Raw genomic sequence first — 9,170 nt, forward strand, 5'->3', positions numbered from 1 at the left:
TTTAGTAAACCTTCCTGTGTATCTACCCCAGCAGCTGCGTGTTTCTGGTGTAGACACTGAGGCTGTGCTCTGAGGCCAGCGTGGTTGACCCTTTCAGACCGTTCCTGAAGTTCACCTTCGCCAAGGAATTTTAAAGCTTTGGCTTCTCAGAGGTGATCTCCAGTTTTGGAGCATGTTGGGGACTTCCTTCCAGGCCAGGCCAAATGTGGCTTTGCCAACAATACCTGGTTATCAGCGGGGTTCTTTTTCGGCCTAGTCTCAGGTTGACCACTGGGCCTTTGTCTTGCTCAGCCACGTTTCTGACATTTTTCTTCTTCCCATCTTTTCACATCCATCTTTTCTGATGTTATTTCAGCTCCTTTAAGCAGCATATGGGTGGATGAATCCTATCTCAAAATCTGTCTTTTAACTGTAGTATTTTATCCGTTTACATTTACTGTGATGACTGATGAATTCAGACCTAGTTCCAACAACAGTATTTTGTACTCTCTATTTATTGCAGTTTTCTTTGACATTTTTTTCCCTTCTTTTCAGTCTCCTAGCACAGACTGAGTAACTGATCAAAGTTCCTTTATTCCCTTTACTTTTGCTGCTGGTATGGAAGTCCCCCATTCAAGTGCAGTTCTTTTCATGGCCGACCGTAAGCTTTGACGTGCACACTTGCTTTAGTGAACTCTGGACCTCAGGACTGTGCCTGCTACCCCCCCCCCGCCCCCAACAGCGTGAAGACATTGAAACCTTGCAGTTTGACCACTTACTCTATTTTCTAACATGCTGTTTTCAGTATTTTACTTTGGCCTTATCTTTAAACCTCCCTAAATTAGTAATCCTGGTTATTTTTATTACAAGAACTAGTTCTCCATATGTTTACTGGTATTTTGATCCCTGCCTCTTGATTCTCTGCCTTTGCTACTCATTTCTTATTGGTCAACAGCTTCTTTCCAAAAGTCTTTAATGCTGTGAGTGGTAACATTTCTTTCAATCTTTATTTGTCTGAGAATGTTTTAATTTTGTCTTTACTTTTGAACAATAGTTTATTGTAATGTAGAATTTTAGATTTTCTTTCCTCATAAGTCCGTAAAGATATCGTTCCATTCCCGTGGGCTTTTATTATGGCTGAGGAGAAGTTGCTCTCTGCTCTGATTATTGTTTCTTTGTAGAGAATCACTTGCTCCTCGGCTGCTATTACACTTTTCTCTTTTTCTTGGGCAATATTCATTTTACTATGTTGCATCTGGTAATGGGTACATTTCACCTGTTTTCTGTGTTGAGTTTGTGTACATCCCGGTGGGTGTAGACTTGGGTTAGAATTTCTAGCAAGGCTTGCTTTCTTCATTCACAGCCAAGCTACACTAAGCTCTCTTGCTGTTTCCCTGGCCTAGCAGAAGTGAAATTGCTGGAGCAAGGTGTCTGAGGAAGTTCAAGACACATTGTCACATTGCCCTCCAATTAAAATACTACTCTCACCACGAGTTCATAAACACAATTTCCCAGTTTTCTTGTTAACCTGGACAAGTGGTTTTCAACTGGGGGCAATTTTGCTGCCCAGGAGACATTTTGCAATGTCTGGAGACATTTTTGGTTATCTCAACTGGGGATGGGGTACTACTGGAATCTAGTATGAAGAGGCTGGGATGCTGCTGAGCATCCTTCAAGCACAGGAACCTCTCCCGCAAACAAAGGGTAGCCCAACTCTAACGTCAGTTGTGCAGAGGTCGAGAAGCTCTGCTCTAGATCAAAGCCTCTTGAGGGCAAGGACTCAGATGGACTAATCCAGGTCTGTATGTCCTTTCTGTCTCTCCTACTGCCTGGTACTTAATAGTGACTCAGTGAGCTTTACAAAATGCCAAACAAACATTAACTTTTGAAATAATTCTTGTCAATATGACAGATGAAAAATAGTATCTTGTTTTAGTTTGAATCTGTTAGTTACCTGTATTTCTTCTTTTGCAAAGCAACCATTCATTTTGTTTGCTTAGGTGAACATACTAATACCTGTCTATCTACAATTGGGACCATGAAGATTAATTGGATCAATTGAGCATAGTACTTGCAGATACACTCTGAATAGTACAGAATGTCAGACAAATAAAGACTTTATTATCACTGCATACTGTCCAAGCAGCCCCCATCCTTAGGAAGGGGCCTGAGACTCTGTGGCTGGGTGCTCGCTGCACATGGAGAAGTGGAGCACTGGAGTCCAGCCAGCACTCTCCTTCAGACAGAGTCACCGCATGTATGTACCTTGGGGGAGGCCCCCACCTCTGTTCACATTGACTGCTTGATATTTTCCCAGATGCTTTCACCTTTCTACTGGTCCTGACAGTACCCTGTGACAGGTGCCGAGAGGGCTGTTGTCGGCAGGTGAGGATCTGAGGCCAAGAGCACCAACACCGGCAATTTCAGAGGGTGATGAGTTCTCACACATGGATGCAGCTTCTATACTCCTGCCCCTGGCTTTTCCCTAGGGTCCAGCATTAGAGGAGGTATGGATAGGGCCTCATCTTGGTGAGCTTCCTTTTAGGGCCCAGAACTGAGAGCTGATGTGGAACACTGGAAAGGCATCCGTGAAAGGACATAACTGATTGCCTCCCACAAAGGTACCAACTCCACCAGAGCATAGGCTGACCTTGGGGAAACATTGTGGCTCTCTCTCCATCCTGTGTTTCCATGAAGCACAACCCAGAAAAGCAAGAGTTAGATTTGTCACCTAAGGCAAAGGAGACAAAAGCAAAAATAAACTGTCGGGACCCATCAAAATAAAATCTTCTAAACAGCAAAGGAATACATCAACAAAACAAAAAGACAATCTACTGAATTGGAGGAGATATTTGTAAATGACATATCTGATAAGGGGTTAGTATCCAAAATAAATAAAGAACATATAGAACTCGGGGCGCCTGGGTGGCTCAGTTGTTAAGCGTCTGCCTTCGGTTCGGGTCATGATCTCAAGGTCCTGGGATTGAGCCCCGCATTGGGCTCCCTGCTCAGCGGGAAGCCTGCTTCTCCCTCTCCCACTCCCCCTGCTTGTGTTCCCCCTCTCGCTGTGTCTCTCTGTCAAATAAATAAATAAATCTTAAAAAAAAACACATACAACTCAACACCCAAAAACCCAAATAATCCAATTAAAAATAGAAGACATGGATAGACATTTCTCCAGAAAAGACATATAGATGGCCAACAGACAGGTGAAGAGATGCTCAACATCATTCATCATTGAGGAAATGCAAATCAAAACCACTATGAGGTTATCACCTCACACCTGTCAGAATGGCTAAAATCAAAAACACAAGAAACAAGTGTTGGTGTGGATGTGGAGAAAAAGGAACCCTCATGCACTGTTGGTGGGAATGCAAACTGGTGCAGCCACTGTGGAAGACAGTATGGATGGTCCTCAAAAAATTAAAAATAGAATTATCATGTGACCCAGTAATTCTACTACTGGGGATTTACCCAAAGAAAATGAAATTAGTGAAAACACTAATTTGGAAAGATATATGCCCCGTATCTTGTTTATTACAGCATTATTTCCAATAGCCAAGATATGGAAGCAACCCAAGTGTCCATCGAAAGATGAATGGATAAAGAAGATATATATATATATGTGTACACACACACACACACACACACACACACACACACACATATCTATATCTATCTATCTATCTATCTATCTGTCTATCTATCTATTTATACCATGGAATATTATTCAGCCAAAAAAAAGAATGAAATCTTGCCATTTGCAAGGACACAGATGGAGCCAGAGTGTATTCTGCTAAGTGAAATAAGTCAGTGAGAGAAAGATAAATACCCCATGATCTCACTCCTATGTGGAATTTAAGAAACAAAACATGTAAGCAAAGGAAATAGAAAAGGGAGAGAGACAAACCAGGAAAGAGACCCTTAACTATAGAGAACTAACTGATGGTTGCCGAGGGTAGGGGGGCTTGGGGGATGGGTGAGGTGATGGGGATTAAGAAGTGTACTTGTGGTAATGAGCACTGGGCAATGTATGGAAATGTTCAATCACCATGTTATATACTGGAAACTCATGGAACTGTATGTTAACTATACTGGAAAAATATTTTTTAAAAATTTGGAACAATTTTAAAAAGGTGGACCATGGCTTGCTAGATTTCTTTGAGTTGACCTCATGCCATTGACCTGTGGTTGTATTCCTGGAAGCAAACATGGGCAGTTCGAGGTCATGGGTCAATGATGGATGATGTCCACAGTAGATGTGTGCAGTGGTGTTCAGTGGCATAGAAGCTGAGGTTGAGGAGAGAGAAACAGGCAGGCAGGGGAAGTGGTGCCCTGAAGCACCTCTTCACTTCTTCAGCACAGGTTCCCCCCTAGATCTTAGGAGCCAGAGACTTAGGAGGTCGCTGTAGCACTGATAAAGGCAATTGTCCACCTTTAATGTTTGTGGGTCCTGCCCCTGGGCTCCCAAGGAAGCGATGCTTTCACATTTACCAAGGTCAAAATGAATCCACAAAACCTCAATGCATGGGCTCTATTTCACCCCAAGCACACATTGGACATCTGCTTTATGAAAGAAAAGAACCCAAAAGGAGCATTCTGGAAAAGATAAGAAAAAGGAAGACACTTCCCTGGTTCCCATAACATTAAAGCCATACAGCCCTACATGTACTAGAAATTTAAGACCGGGAAATGCAGTGACTTTCTACAATGTCTTTTGTATAAAAATTTGTCACTTTTTATGTAAAAAATATATTTTGGTATATAACCCTTTATCAAAATTTCCTTTGTCATGACACTCTCTCCTGGTAAAGATTCCCTGTCCCATGCAGCTGTACTAATCAGTGCTCAGGTAAAACTCACAACCTTTTATTTTTTTTTTGAGTTTGAGCGCCATGTGGGATGCAGAGATTACTTAAAAAGAAAATAATTGAAAAGAAGTAAAATTAAAAGAAAAATTTTAAAAATGTATATGCGTATCAGGAAATTTTATTACTCTCTACTCTCTCACATTGATATATTTACATTGTGTTACTTACACCATTAAGAGCACCTTAATTACTGTAGCTTTACGGTGAGGTTTAAAATTTAGTAAATTTCTCCAATTTAATTCTTCAAGGTTGTCTTGGCTATTTAGGTATGTTGATTTCCAAATACATTTGAGAATTAGCTTGTAAATTTGCCCCCAAATTGCCTTCTCCAGTATGAATCAGAATAATGCTGATTTGATGTTCCAACAAATTTGAGTGGTCTAGTCCATGAATGTGATATATTTTTTCCTAATTATTTAGTATCCTTTAATTTATTTCAGCAAGAGTTTTCAGGCATCTTTGTTACATGTGTTCTCATACATTTAATGAAGGTGGACATGAATCTCCACTCTGTTTATTGAATTTCATTTCCTTTTTTTAAAAATTTCATTTTCTAAATGCTCACTGCTAGTATAGAGAAATATAGTAGATTATTACATGAATGTTGCTGAGGTATAATTTAGGTACAGTAGACGGCATCCCTTTAAAGTGTACAATTAAGGCTGTACTTTCAGAGATCATTTCTTTCTTTCTTTCTTTTAATTTTATTTTATTATGTTATGTTAATCACCATACATTACATCAATAGTTTTTGATGTAGTGTTCCATGATTCATTGTTTGCCTATAACAGCCAGTGCTCCCTTCAATGCTGCCCTCTTTAATACCCACCACCAGGCTAACCCATCCCCCCACCCCCTCCCCTCTAGAACCCTCTGTCTGTTTCTCAGAGTCCATCGTCTCTCATGGTTCGTCTCCCCCTCTGATTTCCTCCCCTTCATTTTTCCCTTCCTACTAGCTTCTCTCTCTCTTTTTTATTATTTTTTAAAATTTTTTATTGTTATGTTAATCAACATACATTACATCATTAGTTTTTCATGTAGAGTTCCATGATTCATTGTTTGTGCATAACACCCAGTGCTCCATGCAGAATGTGCCCTCTTTAATACCCATCACCAGGTAACCCATCCCCCCACCCCTCCCCTCTAGAACCCTCAGTTTGTTTCTCAGAGTCCATCTTCTCTCATGGCTTATCTCCCCCTCCGATTTCCTCCCCTTCATTTTTCCCTTCCTACTAGCTTCTCTCTCTCTCTTTTTTTAAACATATATTATTTGTTTCAGAGGTACAGGTCTGTGATTAATCAGTCTTACACAATTCACAGTGCTCACCATAGCACATACCCTCCCCAATGCCCATCACCCAGGCACCCCATCCCTCCCACCCCCACCACTCCAGCAACCCTCAATTTGTTTCCTAAGATTAAGAATCCCTCCTATCAGTGAGGTCATAGGATACATGTCTTTCTCTGATTGACTTAATTTCACTTAGCATAATACCCTCCAGTTCATTTCTACAGTTTGTTACTAGAGAATTTTCTCTGAACGTGTAGAGGACCTGAAACCTCAAGGAGGAGGCACATTGTTCTCTCCTGAGCATGAACGTGATTTTAGGTGTTGTTTCCACAGCTGCCCATTGCCACTGATGATCGTTCTTCTCCTCCTTTGGAGGGTAAGAGAGAGAGGATGCAGTGTGAGTGCTTTCTCAACAAATAAAAATTAAAAAAGATAAACTGTACAACTAAATGCATTTTCACAGATGTACATACAATTGAAACTACTGCTCCATTCAGGACACAGGGCATTTCTTCTACCTCACAGCTTCCCTTGGGTGGATCCATTGAAGTCTCTCACTGCCTTCACCCTCAGCCCCAGGCAACCACTGGCATCAAAGACGGCTTGATTTTTAACCACGTTATGGAAATGGAACTCTTTTATGCCTACATTCCTCCGTGCAGCCTAAGGATTCTTATATCTATCCATATTACTAATGGATCACCAGTTCAGAATTTTTCATTGCTAAGGAGTATTCCTCTGTATGGATATATTTGGTCTGTACATTCACCTATTCATGGCCATCTATGCAGTTTCCTGGGTTTGGCCATGGGGAATAAAGCTATGATGAATATTCATGTGCAGTTTGCTGTGTGGCCATATTGTGTAAATCCTTAGGAGAGGAATGGCCGTTCACGTGATTGGTAAATGTTTATCTGTGGTTCAGCTTTTCTCGGTGGTTGGACCATTTTTCATTCCCACAAGTGTATGAAACGTCTAGTTACTTTACATCCTCACCACATATGTTTTCGGTCTTCGTAATTTTAGCCACGGGGATGGTTGTGTAATGGTAACTCACTGTAGTATTAATTTATCTTCCCAGTGGCTGAGTGTACCGTCGAAAACTGACCTCTGTGCTTCAGAGCCAAAATATAAGACGAAGACAGAGTTTGGAATATTGAGGAACAATAGCTTTATTGCTTTTCGGGGCACAGGGGGCTAGAACAGGCCAAGGCCCTCAAAAACTGTAAGTCCCCTCCCCCTGAAGGAAGGGGCGGGGGGGTGTTTTATTTTGACAGAAATTGTGTGCATGCTGCCAGCCTCCTTCATCCTGTCTTTAGGGTGGTACCAGGCTCCTGAAACAAAAGGCTTAGAAGGGAGGAGCAGAGGTTTGCAGAAGAGAAGGAAAAGGTTACTTAGTTTAAGATGGAGCCTTGCAGAGACATTAGTGAATCCCTTTTGATTTATGTTCAACTTCATGCTTTTCAATGGTTTCAAGTGGAGCATCTTTTCAAGTGCTTTTTGGCCATTTGTGTATCTTCTTTTGTGAAGCATTTCTTCTTCAAGTCTTTTGACCAGTTTTCCTATTGCATTGTCTTATCAGACACAATATGTGTCAGAACATTACACTGAAAACTGCAGAGCACTACTTCCAGAAATTAAAGAACTAAATACATGGGGAGATAAAATTTGTGGTGGATTGGAAGACTCATTATGGTTAGAGGACAATTCTTCCCAAATTGATCAAAAGATCTAATACAATGCCAATCAACCTTCTAGCAGACATTTTAGTAAGTATTTCTAAGCTGATCCAAATGTTTATATGGAAATGGAAATGATCTTAAATTATCAAAGCAATGTTAAGAAGAAGGAGAAAGCGACAGACTTACATTGTCTATTCCAGAATTACTGTATAAACCTTTTGTGCAATTTAAAAGTGATTTGTCCGATTATTATTCAGTATAAGAGTTTCTGCGCATTCTCACTGCAGCTTGGAAGTTGCTTTACCCCTTTTTCACTGTAGCTACTTGATCTATACTTTAGCCAATAGTTCCAAAGTTTTTAAGTGGAGAGAGAATACTGAAGCTAGAAAGTATTTCACTTAACAGAGAGAAAGACTAATCCCTGATCATTAGGGCAAGGATGACCCTACAAGACTTAATGAACTCGCCTCTATTTTCCAGTTGGCCAAGACAAAGTGGGGAGCTACTGATAGCAGCAGTTTCCTCTGCAGACCTTCATAGTGTTGACTGCTTTGGGTTTACATGGAACCTAGGTGTTGGCTGTGTCCTGAGAGGCTGAAATTGAGTTGAGGCCCAGGGTCCCTGGGTCAGGACAGGTCATCCAGCTGTTGGAAAACACGGAGGGAGACCAGGCCATCCCCAGGCAGCACTGGCCACTTCCTCCAAGGAATCCACCACCACTACACTTTTCATGACTTCTGGTAACTAGACTGAGAGCCCCACGACAATTGGGATAATGTTTTACTCATCTCTGTACTCATGACTCCTAGGACCAAACCAAGCACTGAGGAAGCTCTCGGAGACATTCCTTCATGGATCTGATAAAGGGGGTGGCAAATTTCTAATCTCAACTACATTCCTGTCCCAAATACATGCACGAATGCTCTCTGCTTTCTTCCAGGAGGCAACAAATACCCTTCCTTCCAGAGGAGCCTGCCCTACACTCTCAATGCCCCATGACACTCCCCTGTGGTGAGCTCTGATGAAGAGGGACTGTCCTCTTGGATTCCTCTCAATGGTTCTCTCAGTAGGAAGAGATGTCTTCGGCCTAGCCCCCTCCCCCCTCCATCCTCTGCACTGCCACCATACCCCAGGTTAGGAGAGCTACAACAGTTTTTAAAATGATTTTATATATTTATTTGAGAGACAGCGTGAGGGAGAAAGCAAGAGTGAGAGAGAGACAGAGAGAAAGAGAACAGCTGGGGAAGGGACAGGGGGAAGCAGACTCCACTGCTGAGCAGGGAGCCACCCCCCTCAATGGGGCTTGATCCCTGGAGCCTGGGATCATGACCTGAGCTGAAGGCAGGC

At 41.8% G+C, this 9,170-nt stretch overlaps 1 non-coding gene across 1 annotated transcript; it reads left to right on the forward strand.

Annotated features, from left to right (window-relative positions):
• Positions 1–6,334: 6,334 nt before the first annotated feature.
• Positions 6,335–6,547, forward strand: LOC148161927 (small nucleolar RNA U3). Its single transcript, XR_015767296.1, has one exon. It is a non-coding gene; the product is annotated as a small nucleolar RNA U3 (small nucleolar RNA).
• Positions 6,548–9,170: the final 2,623 nt, after the last annotated feature.

Source organism: Eumetopias jubatus, unplaced genomic scaffold (assembly GCF_037043125.1).
Source record: "Eumetopias jubatus isolate StellerSeaLion01/CBP00866 unplaced genomic scaffold, mEumJub1_p1.0 scaffold_39, whole genome shotgun sequence".
In the NCBI taxonomy this organism is placed as follows: domain Eukaryota; kingdom Metazoa; phylum Chordata; class Mammalia; order Carnivora; family Otariidae; genus Eumetopias; species Eumetopias jubatus.